The sequence below is a fragment of the Nothobranchius furzeri genome, chromosome 1 (genome assembly GCF_043380555.1).
Source record: "Nothobranchius furzeri strain GRZ-AD chromosome 1, NfurGRZ-RIMD1, whole genome shotgun sequence".
In the NCBI taxonomy this organism is placed as follows: Eukaryota; Metazoa; Chordata; class Actinopteri; order Cyprinodontiformes; family Nothobranchiidae; genus Nothobranchius; species Nothobranchius furzeri.
The window spans coordinates 74,346,719-74,359,954 of record NC_091741.1 but is presented as its reverse complement, the minus strand read 5'-3'; positions in this window follow the sequence as shown (position 1 = coordinate 74,359,954).

The window sequence follows — 13,236 nt, the reverse complement described above, 5'->3', positions numbered from 1 at the left end:
TCATACCGGTTGTTGGTGCTTTATAATCCGTTATTGTCCTCAGTCCCCGCCACAGGCTCCTAGAGTCACTCTGTTGGAGTTGTGACTCTAGTTTCCTCCCGTAGCGCTGCTTCGCCTCTTTTACCACCTTCCGCACGTGATATGACACAGCTTTGTACAGGTTCATGTCCCCCGTCGCGAGTCCCGTGTTATAAGCAGCGGTGCAGGATCTCAGAGCTTCGCGGATGGTTTCATCCACCCACGGCTTCTGGTTGGGAAACGTAGTGATAGTCGTTGTCTCCACGGTATCATCCGCTAGTTTCCCGATGAATCCCATAACCGCTTCTGTAAACACGTTGACGTCATCGGAGCTGTTTCTGAACATGTCCCAGTCTGCGTCGTCGAGTGCATCCTGAAATGCAGCCACCGATTGGTCCGTCCAGCGTGCGACCTTCCTCTGAACCGGAACTTCCTGTTTCAGCCTTTGTTTGTATTTTGGCATGAGGAAGATGGCGGCATGATCGGATTTGCCAAACGGAAGGCGAGATTGTGCCTTGTAGCCGTCCTTGACCGTAGTGTAGCAGTGGTCCAGTGTCCTTTCACCTCTGGTGGGGCAGGTGATATGTTGGTAAAAGTTCAGCGCTGCGCGTTTGAGGTTGGCACCGTTGAAGTCCCCCGTCACAATAAGCGCGGCATCCCGGTGTTGTATCTGGTGCTGGGTGAGAGCCTCATGCAGCTCGCATAAGGCAGAGTCCGTGCCCACTTGTGGTGGTATATAAACGGCACTTATAATGACCGATGTAAACTTCCGAGGTAGATAAAAAGGACGACACATGATGGACAGTAGTTCCAGATTTGGTGTGCAGGAGCGTGTCAAAGGAACAACGTTCGCACTGTTGCACCAATTGTTGTTCACAATTAAACGCACGCCGCCTCCCCTTGACTTCCCCGAGTCCCGTGTCCTGTCCATGCGGTGAACCGAGAAGAACTCGGCCGGCTGGATGGCGTAGTCCGGCACCGCTGGGGTCAGCCATGTCTCAATGAAGCAGAGGAGACTGCAGTCCCGAATGTCTCTCTGGAACTTTATCCTGGCCCTGAGGTCATCAAGCTTGTTCTCCAGTGACTGGACGTTGGCAAGCAGGATGCTAGGCAGAGGTGTGCGGTGTGCACGGGCTCTCAGCCTGTTCCTGATGCCGGCACGTTTCCCTCGAGGCCGCCGCTTCACGTCGCGTCTGTTGTTCTCCCTCAAGATCTCACTCGGCCAGCTCAGATCCGGAGTTAAAAACCCCGAACTGTGAGTACATTGTACACCAATAGAAACAAGAGTGGCACTGTCATACCTAATGTACCCAATGGTGATTAATTTAACGATATAGAATGCAAAAACAAACTTTGAAAAAACCAAAACAAACGAAAGAGGTGGTCGGAGCAATCGTGACGGCAGCCGACCTCACGGCGCCATCTTGGATCAAGATGGTTAGCTGATTGCTCTAAATATTCTGCTAACTATATGATGCTTGTTCGTCTGTTAAATACCAATAGAACTTGATTATGAGGGTAAACGAAATAACATTAAGCAGAGTGTGACCCCTGATAGAAGGTTAAATGAACAGAATTAAATTGTCAAATTTAGGAGTGATGATAAATATTTAGCTTTGAATAAACTAAACAAACTTTCAAAAGTACTGATTGTGCCTTTTTTAAATTATCATCTATGAATGACCAGGTTCGCTCCCTTGAGCAGATTCTTAAATACTATTGTTGATCGATATCATTAGAGATTACCCAATACCATCAAAAAACATTATCTATAGCAGAAAGATGGATTTCTAGGTTACCACTATTTTTTTTCTTTTCCATTATGTTGCTATCCAATGACATTAGACATCTAGAAGGCCAAGACAACCACTCAAGTCATGGGTCAAGTCCGTTTATAGCCTTGAAACTTTCCTAACAAATGAGTCTTCTAAACAAATCTCCCTGTTTATGACTGGAGTTACCTAAACCTTGATTTAGTGTTCATGATTTCAGTAGCATTAATTATGATCAGTTACTTCTATATGAGGATGCTAAATTAACTAACTGCATAGTTGAAGAATCTAGTTCTTTACTAGTTATGAAGAGTATAGAAGTTATGTAAATACCTCTACCTTGTGTTAACCACTCTATCTCTTTTCTAAATTAACTGCTTATGTAATTAATATTGAACTCCTTCTGAGTAGGTTAGTAAATATTTTCTGTTATTTTTGCTAAATCTTTATTTTGCCCCTACTTTGGACCTAATCAGCTCCCACTTTATTATCACCTTCTTAATTCAACAAAGAGAGAGCAGCTCTCGACCTTGACTCATCACCGTTGTATTGTTATTGCTAGACAAGCATTATAAGATGACACATGTCCTACATTACCCTTAGATGTGACCAGTAGCTTGATGATCTAACAAATGCTCTTTGATGGTCACATAAATTTGAGAGTGACCTGATTAAATATGTATCTAGTAGTTTTTACGTTTGTCAGTCTTTTATTTTGTTTGTTTTTTGTTGCGTTGTGAGTATAAATGCTTTAGATGTTCATAATCACACTTAGTTATACTCCTCTGCTTGAACTTTTAAGCTAGTAGCTCCAGTTTGGGCCAACTGAAAACAATAAGTGCAATCAGGGGCTGTGAACGAACTGTTTCTCCCCTCCCTGAATACACTCATCAAGTGATCTAGGTCTCAGCCATTGCAATCAGATGGTGCATGAACACTTGTTTCCAACTAGTAGCACAGCATATGTTTGGTGGCATAACTGAAGCGTCAGCCCTTGTGTCTCAGCCTGGGTAAAGACATACGTGTCTACCTGCGCGTACACAGAGCAAACAAACTCGACCCAGACGCTGCTCTATTGACATCTTGCAAAATGTGCCATTATCCTATACCTGTGATCACTGGCTTCAGAGGAAGGTCACACACAGCAAACCGCTTTCACAACCTTCAAAACCTCCGCTCGCTTAAACCAACTACCCCCGAAGACATCCACCTGTCTATGGGACTGTGGAACTGCCAATCAGCTGTAAACAAAGCAGACTTCATTACCGCATATGCAAACCACCTGTCACTTGATGCACTGGCTCTCACTGAGGCCTGGATCAAACCATGTGACAATGCTACCCCATCTGCTCTCTCAATTAACCACACTTTCTCCCACACTTCTCATGCATCTGGCTGAGGTGGTGGAACGGGCATGTTAATTTCCAACAAATGGATATATATTCAATTGCTACCCATCACTACAACTCCTTTGGATACCATGTCATCCAGGTAACTGTACCGAAAAAATTCTTTTGGGTTGTCATATATCATCAACCAGGTCAACTGGGAGACTTTCTTGATGAACTCGACACCCTGCTCTCCTCCATTCCTGAGCACGACTGTCCCACAATGGTCCTTGGAGACATCAATATTCACCTGGACAATCCCAGCTCATCAGGCTTCCTGTCACTAATGTCATCATTTGATCTAAACCTAGTACAAAGTCCTCCAACTCACAAAGCTGGAAAAGCACTTGACCTCATTTTCACCAGAAACTGTATCGTAGACACAATCTCTGTCACACCGCTGCATCTTTCCAATCATTACTTTATCCGTTTCTGCTCGACTCTACAAGGGAGGTCCACTGCTTCCTCCCCAATGGTCTCATTCCACCGCAACCTCCGCAATCTGGCACCCAACCACTTCTCCTCTCTTGTTGCCTCCACTCTTCCATCTCCCAGCACATTCTCTGCTTATGAAGTGAATGATGCTACCGAGTCACTCTGCTCCACACTCTGCCCTTGTCTTAACAACTTGCGCCCTTTAGCCACTAGACCTGCTAGATCCTCTCAGTCGCACCCTTGGCTAAATTATACCCTCCAGTCTCTACGCACCAATCTTAGAGCTGCGGAACGGAAATGGCGCAAAACAAAAGATCCTGGTGATCAACTGAAATTTCATGAATTACTGTTCTCATTCTCTGCCAGCATCACTGTTGCAAAGAAAGCTTTCTACACTGACAAAATTCTCAGCTCTACTGACTCTCAGAAACTATTTTCAACATTCAAAACTCTGCTCAACCCTCCTTCTCCACCTCCAACCAACAATCTATCAGCTGACACCTTTCCCTCATTCTTCAATGACGAAGTGGCAGCTATAAGCAAACAGTTTACTCAACTGGCCACTCCTGAGCATTCGCTACCACAAACCCCTTCTAGCCCAACCATCTCAAGCCCTACTGCTTCATTTTCCTCTTTTTCCCCTGTCACTGAGAACTGTGTGTCCAAGCTTCTTACGTGCAGCCGCCCTACTACATGCCCACTGGACCCCATTCCGACTAAGCTGATCCAAATATTGCTCTTACAGTTGCCGCAGCAGTCACACATGTGATCAACTCTTCACTGACATCCGGTACATTTCCCACCTCTCTCAAGCATGCTCAGGTTAAACCGCTGCTAAAAAAAAAAACATCTCTACCTCCAAATCATGTGGAGAACCACAGACCTATCTCTCTCCTCCCTTTTCTGTCCAAAATCATTGAAAGGGTGGCTTTCAAGCAGGTCACAGAATACCTCTCTCAAAACTGTCTGCTTGACCTTTACCAATCTGGGTTCAAAAAGGGCCACTCCACTGAAACTGCTCTGTTAGCAGTGATGGAATCCTTAAAAGAAGCTAGAGCAACTGCCAAATCCTCAGTGCTTATCCTGCTCGAATTATCGGCTGTATTTGACACTGTCAACCATGGCTTCCTTTTGTCCACACTCTCTAGCATGGGCATCACAGAGAAAGCACATGCCTGGTTTGAATCGTACCTCACAGGACGATCATTCAGTGTATCTTGGTTTGGACAATCCTCTACCGTGCACCATCTTGCCACAGGAGTCCCCCCAGGGCTCTGTACTAGGACCTCTTCTCTTTGCCATATACACCACCTCACTGGGTGAGATCATTCGATCACGTGGCTTCTCCTACCACTGCTATGCAGACGACACCCAGCTCTATCTGTCATTTCCACCGGACGACCACACTGTCTCTGCACGAATATCAAACTGTCTCTCTGCCATATCAAAATGGATGAAATCCCACCATCTCCAACTCAACCTCTCTAAAACTGAATTACTTGTCATCCCAGCAAAACCATTCATACAGCACAATATCTAAATACAAAATGACTTCCTATCTCTGGCTCCTTCAAAGGCAGTTCGAAATCTGGGTGTTGTGATTGATGAACACCTGACCTTTAAAGATCTTGTTACCTCTGTTGCTCATTCATGCCGCTTTGCGCTGTATAACATACGAAAGATCAGACCATACCTAACACAACATGCCACCCAGCTCCTGGTGCATTCTACTGTCATCTCCCGCCTTGATTACGGCAATGCCCTTCTAACTGGTCTTCCAGGCTGTACTGTGAGACCTCTTCAAATGGTCCAGAACGCAGCAGCGCGTCTGGTCTTCAATCAGCCAAAAAGAGCACACGTCACCCCTCTGTTCATTGAGCTCCACTGGCTACCGCTAGCAGCATGCATCAAATTCAAATTGCTAACACTGGCATGCAAAGTCCGAGATAGTACAGCTCCCATCTACCTGGATCCTCTTGCAAAGGCTTACGTCTCGGCCCGGCCGCTCCGGTCATCACAGGATCGTCGGCTAGCAGTGCCTACACCACGCTCAGGACAATCCAGACTCTTCTCATGCATCGTTCCACAAATGTGGAATGACCTTCCAAGCGCTACCAGAACAGCGGCTTCCTTTTCAATTTTCAAGAAACTCCTGAAGACCCTGCTCTTCAGAGAGCATCTTCTAAACTAGCACCCTCCCTGCACCCGTCCCCCCCTCTACCGTCCACTCCTTTGTTCCCTCCTCTCCATGACTGATGTCAAGTTGTTGTTATTGTTGTTGTTAGCCTCAAGGGCAACATGCCGATTATCACGTGAAAGTCGCTTTGGACAAAAGCGTCTGCTAAATACATAAACATAAACATACTGTAATTAGGGCTCCTCCTCATGCATTTCCTTGTTTCCTGTAGTATAACAATTTTAAACCAAGTACACTTTTATAAATTATGAATTACTTCTTTTGTTTAGAACTTCTTTTCCCTTCCTGAAACAATTATCATCTTTTCAAACACCTTTAGGGTTGTGTATCTAAGAACACCATCAGCTGTTTTTTTTTTGAACGTTCACTGTCTCTATGTGACAAATGAGTTTTATTTTCCTTAGATAAATCTGTTGTCCAATTTAACTTAATTTAGCAGTATTTCTCTCCTGTTGACAAATTTTACGAATTATTTGAGTAACATTGTACATTGTTGATGTACTCAGAAGTAGGGTTGTCACGGTATGAAAATTTAACCTCACGGTTATTGTGACCAAAATTATCACGGTTTTCGGTATTATCGCGGTATTTTTTAAACGGTGTTGCATATGTTCAGAAAGCATTGATAGTCCTGTTCTACACAAACTGAAATAGTTTTGAAAAGGTTTAACAGTGTTTATTAAACCTAAAATAACACAAAGCCTTAGCAAAAGTGCAACTTTTCACAAGTAAAGGAACAAATAGCTTCTTTTTCTGGAACGTGTTACAGTAGTCAGTGCAGGTTTAAATTATACAAATCCAAACATTCAAAACATAAACAATATGTAAACAAATCAAAGAAACACCACTTGTTTTCTCATATACTTGTTTTCTTCATTATCAAAATGAAAATCTAAAACTCCAGTCCACACTTGACTTGAGCACTGTACAAGTCAACCTTAAAAAATATGTATTTAAAATAAATAGCCACTTTAAACAAATTACTAAAATAACTACTACACTATGTAATCAAATCCAAATGTTCAAGTATAAATGGCATTGAATAAGTAAACAAATCAATGACAAGGAACTAATTGTGTATTTCTCTTCATCATCAACAAATAAGATGCTTCATCCAGCAACAGGGTGTCCGTGACACGGTTTAAATGCTGGCAGAGGGCGCTGCGGCTGCAGTATATGGTGACTCGTTGCATTCTCCCTCAGCCAAAAGTCCTCACGTCATGCATTTAAGCTAAAATGCTAATGTTATCTTACCTTGCACTGGCTGTAGAGACGTGGGTGATGGTCACGCAGATGTGCCATTAGATTCGAAGTGTTGCTGCCTTTTGCAGACACTTGTTTCCTGCACGTTCTGCAAACGGGATAGCAGTCTTCTATTAACTGTCCCTCAGCATTTTTCAGAAATCCAAAATATGCCCATACTTCCGAGTTAGTCTTCTTTGAGGGCTGATGGATGTCCTGGGCCCTGCCGTCTCCTCCTTCGGCCATTATTTCAGCTTCAAAGTTTTGGTAACGTTGCAAACTAAAAAGTGCGTGTGCGCACTGCGGGAACTTCAGCTGAAGCGACGGTGGCTGGTAAGGGTCACCGCGCTGAAACCGCGGCCACGGTAAACCCACCGAGATAATTTAGTTTTTTAAAAACTGGACGGTTATTTTTATTGTCAACTTTTTTACCGGGGTTTACCGCTATACCGGTTACCGTGACAACCCTACTCAGAAGCAACCTTACCTTACTGAATCTATGTGAAGTTGAAATATTATTTTCATAACTAGGACTGGTTTTGTTGTTAGTTAACCCCCGTGTTAGAAGCAAAGATATTAAATTAAGAAGTCACTATAGGTGAAAGTTTCTGGCGTAATGAGAGCAAACACATAGAGTCTATGATATTATTATTTTTTGATATGTGCTTGGGGGTGTTGACAAGCTCAAGCTTTTTCCCAGATGATTTGATTCTTTTTGATTTTATTAGTTATTATTTTGGCTATCAGTTCTTTTACTACAATTTCTCCTATTACTCCTAGGTGATGTAAATCACTTTTTGTGTTTATTTTCAATTTTCTTTATGCGGATTATGGCTTTTTGTTAGTTGTTTAGTTTGTTTTGGTTTGTTTTGTTGTTTTATGCACACTGTGCTGTACGACTCTGCCCCCTGCTGATGTGAACTGATAATTGCAAGTCCCTTGTTCACACACGCACACCACGCATAGCGCGTAGGGCACCACGCCGGGGAGGGGCACCAAAAGCAAACATATGAAAAAATAAAATATATATGCAAGACAGATTTCAATTAGAAGATGTGCAAAGCAAGTTAACAGCATGTTTACAGAGAGAAAACAATACAAAAAGTAGAGATGGACAGTGTCCACTTTTCACTCTGTCCGGGCGTCCGGACTGGGGGTTCTTGTTTTGATGAAAATGTCCGGCTTTTCATCCAGGAGCAGGGATCGAATTATGGGGGAGTTGTATATCCCACATCCAGGGGAGCCGGAAAAAAGTTTTCTACCTATATTACTTCATTTATGGACTCTTCTGAGCAGAAAGCGGCACATCGCGTTGTTGCGCAGCGCTCCGGGCGGCTGCTTCCAGTGCACGGTCCATTCTCAAAGTGGCGCAACCAAAAAACTATAATTAACACATGATCGTTCATGTCCGCTCATGTTCTCTACTTTCTGTCTTATTTGTGCCTGCAGCGCTCTGCTACTGCGGAGCTCATCACCTGTGCTGCGGAGATTTCCCCTCACTGACGCATCGAAACGCGCTCTCCGCTTTGTGGTCAGGAGATCCCTTTGATCTGCTCAAAAGTAACTGATGAGGTGAAAAAGTAATAATCCAGGCAGCAGTTTTTCTGGAGAGTTTAGAGGAGATGCAGGAAGATGAGAGACAGACAGGACAGGAAAATATAGTTAAATAAAAACAAAACAAAGTGTTGAAAAGTAAAATGTAGGTAGATTTATCTCCACTACACGTTTTTACCTGTATAAAACAATAAGTTATACACATGTAATAATTATACATCTGATACAAATTCAGATCACGTTCAAAACTCAGTTACACACCCAGGGCCGTTTCAAGACATTTTGGGGGCCAAGGCAAAATGACGACCCCCCCCCCCCCCCCACACACACACACACACACCATAACTGGGCTCCCCAGAAGCCTCTGTGTAATTCATACCCTCTCCAGGAGTGTTAGTTATACAGTGTTTATAAAAGCCCCTCAGACATTACTGACATGTTCTAATTTTTTCTGATGAAAAACTAAATTATCAGACATGCTGTCTCATCTGCTGCTTTTCTAAACTTGCTAAAAGTAACAAAACCATTTGAAAGCCACTATTTGTGGATTCTCTGAAAGTTTCCATGGAGTGTGGGCAACTTATTTTATCATTGATCCTATCGTTTAATCTCACTGCTGAAACAAGCATCCTTAATAATCTGTGCACAGGAAGCTTTCCGATGCTGTAGTAAAACAAAAGGTATAATAATTTATTATTAATAAAACCTTGTTGCAGCACTAAAGCAGAAAAATGAGATTTTGCAATAAATATGCAAAATATTTACATATGAATTGTTTTAGAGCCCTTTTATTGGTAGAATCTGATATTAATTTACTTCTTACAAAAAAATGGGTCCCAAAGTGGTTTGTGTGGCGTTGCCATAGTGTGACGTCATAGGCACAGATCCCCTGTCCTCTTTTTTGGAAATGGAAATATGGTCACCCTACATTAAACAAACTGTCCACCCGGGCTTTTGCGCTGAGACACTTCGCTGCCTATGACTTTGAACGTCAGTTGAGAGTCAGTCTCATGCAGACTGACCAATGAAGAGAGGGCCTCAAGTTAAGACTCTCTCCTCATTGGTCAGTCCACACGAGGTGGGTCAAAGGTTACCCTGAGCGGGTTACGTGACATCAGGCATTCAAATATTGAGTATATTTACTGCATATTACAGTAATATATTCTGTAAGTGACCATATTATGGTGATCCTTGGGTCATGATGATGGGGCCCTTGAATATTGTTGCCCAGGGTACAACAAAGTGTTAATCTGGCCCTGCCTACCGGGCATTCATTAGCAGCTGAGTGAGCGAGCCTGAGAGGGAGAGAAACTCAGAGAAGCTTTAGAGCTTTTTTACTGCTGGAGAAAAAACGAAGCAAGTCATCAGCTTCCTAAATGCAGTTATTCTCTTCTGAATCAGCACTTCTTTAAAGAAGAAATAGTTAAATGCAACAAAGGGAAAAATCCTTTTATTCAGCCTGTTCATGCGACTTGTATCAACAAATAAGTCTGAACAGTGTTAAAGGTTGTTCATATAAAAATAGACCTTGAAGAGTTTGAAGATTTTTTTGTTTTAATAAGTTCATCTTAAAACATCTTTCTCAAGTAAAATAAAGTTTCCTCTGTGAGGTCAGAAAGGCCCATCTGTGCTGTTTTGAAACAGAAATAAACAAATGAATCATATTTGTCCACCCAAATACTTAGATAACTATCACAAAAACAGGAAGGACAAAAACACCGTCAAGGTAAAGTAAGAAGTTTTATTTTTAAATAAGCTGCTGTTTGTGATTAATCATGAGTTAACTATGGACATGATTTCTATCATTATTAAATAGCATATGTGGCCTATAGGCTATGTAACTGAGATTTACAGTAATATGAAAAATTTGACAAACCTATTTTAAAATTAGGTATTTGCACTATGTTGATATATATTTCATAAACATTTACGGGCCAAGAGGAACATCAGCTGCTGATGGTATAATTTGAAGAAAAAAGTCCATTATGCTAACCTCCTCCCTTCATATTCAGAATTTTCTAGTTGTGTATATTGTGCCTCTCTAATTCTTAATAAAGGTTAAATAGTTTTGAATTTAGTCATGTCACATGCCTGTGATTGTGTTGTTTTTTCTGTGTGTGTGTGGGGGGGGGGGGTGGCGGGGGGGGGGCACCACAAAGACTTTGTGCTTAGGGCACCAAAATAGCTAGCAACGGCCCTGGGTCCAACTTTAACGTTGGGTTGGCGCAATGCTTGCCGGATCGGGCCATTTTTGTTTATGTTTTGGTTGTGTTTTGTTTCTGGTGAGCCATGAGTTGCCTCATGCCTCAAGAGGAGGGAAGGCTGATAACGATTTCCTTACATTATTACACTGCCTGGATAGAATTACTATAAATATTGGATGATAAGGATTTTTGCTGAAAACAATTCAAAATCAACAGTGACCTCCCAGAATTTCCTTGTGCTTTGTTGCCACAGGTTGTGAAACCAGGAAATAGGGTTCTGATGAAGGTGCTGAAGCAAGACAGTTGGGGCAGCCAGAGGTCCATTCGAGGTACTCCTCGTCACTCCCACTGCTGTGAAGATTGCTGAGAGGCCATCTTGGATTCATCTATCCCACTGCAAGCTTATCAGCTAACCACTTTAGTGTGGCAACGAAGTCCAGCTACAAAGGGGTGGGCCACCACTAGGGTGCCAACTCTCAAACCCGGTGAAGATGGAGGCCCGCCTTAAGTTCGTTGGGTTCACGACATTGTTGATGTTGGTGGTCGCACTCATGGCCCTGCACTTGGGCTGCCTCTCCGCACCTGATCGAACAACTGAGACAGCAGCATTTGAGGGGGTACTAGAACTGGAGCTGAAACGACGGATTGGGGTTCCTCCCTGACCGCACACCTACATGACAATGTAACCTGCATCCACTTCGGCTGACGACCCCCTAGACGCAACTACAACATGACACAGCGAAGAAGAGACGCTGGAAAAGGATCAACTACTTCAAGCACCTGCACCCAAATCTCCAGACTGGTTTCATGATCAAGGGCCTGAAGGACTTTTCGGGGACAAGATCAGCTCCCTGACAATTGGACAACCGCCTCGACACACCACGGAAGGACCCTGAAGTCCTCCTATTGAGAAGTTGAACTTTGTGCTTCATGTTCCAAACTACGTTATTACGCTCCGGACATGGACTTCAAGGTAGTCAACAATGTAAGACTGAAACCATCCTGACCAACGAAGAAGTCTCTGACCTTCCAAACTATTCTCCAACCAAGACTCCCAGCCCACGGACACGCCCTTGATGCAGAACGTTTGATTTGCCTCTGCTCTGCCATAGTTAGAGCTGCATAAATTAATAGTACACCTTCATTTTTTCCTCATTCACAGAAAGAGTCGACTGCAACTTGAAGCTTTAAATTAAATTCACCTGATGTTTCAGTAATCTCTACTGATGTTTTTTATATATGGTTTTGCTAACCTTTCCCAATCTCCTTACAGGAACTGCCATTGATTGTAGAATTGTGCATCACAGTACATTCATTTCAACATGTATGAAATAGGTTTTCTTAAGGTTGTAATTGTGTTGATTTAGCTGATTCTATTTTCTATCTCCGTGAACTGCTGTTTGATATTATTGTCAGTTGTGTTTGCCTTATAGTGTTTACTACCTTATTTGTTCTTATTATTTTGCTGATTTTTGTATCACACTTTGTAAGGAATGATTCTTGGGACGAAGTTATCAGGATTGAGATTACGATCCGTAAACGACAAACGAATGCAGCACCTCATGCTGTGTTCCCACCTCATCGTGTTGATTCTGAACCTTTCATGTCTGATTGTGATTTACTTATTATTTTCCTTGTTTGATGCTTATCATTTTTGTCTTGAGTTGCTTGATTTGTACCCTATTAGTCCTTATGAATACCGAGATGATCACCTTTCCTGGTTTTACCCCTTCCCTATTCCTTGAGTCGTGATTGATGTAGCTTTCATGGATAATGATGACAAGTTATGGAAGTGGATAAAATGCCTTATTATTTTACTTTTTTTTTTTATTTCCCTTATTTGGTTTTGTTTTGTTGCTTTCTTTTGTTAGGTTATCCTATTCGGATAAACAGGAGGGAATGTGTTGTGGAACTTTTCATGTTTATTAATTCTTGACCATTGATTCAATCAACTGAATGTAAATGTATTGCTCTATGCCTCTTTGCATGCCCACTTATTCAGACACACCCACACACACATTCTTGACTTCCCTCTCTCTCTCTCTCTCTCTCTTTTATTCCTGTCTTATCTCTTGGTATAAATAAACTCTGTGACCAGATGTTCGGGGCATTTTGCCTCGTGCATTGTGCCACAGTTATAACTTTTTGACTTGTCTGTTCATCGTCTCCTTTTTCTCTTTGACTACAGGAAATGGGTTATTGATAAGCATATTGATAAAAGCCATGACAATAACGATGAGAAAATCTCTGAAGCAATAGAAAATGTGGTATGTAATGATAAAACCAATCTTTACCATTTTGCAGCAAATTGGAGAAAATGATGCCATCATAATATAGCACTTCATATTTTGGGAGGTTTATATGAAAACAATGTTCATCAGAGAGATGCTAGTTATAAATACATCTAATCAAAAGGATTAAAATGA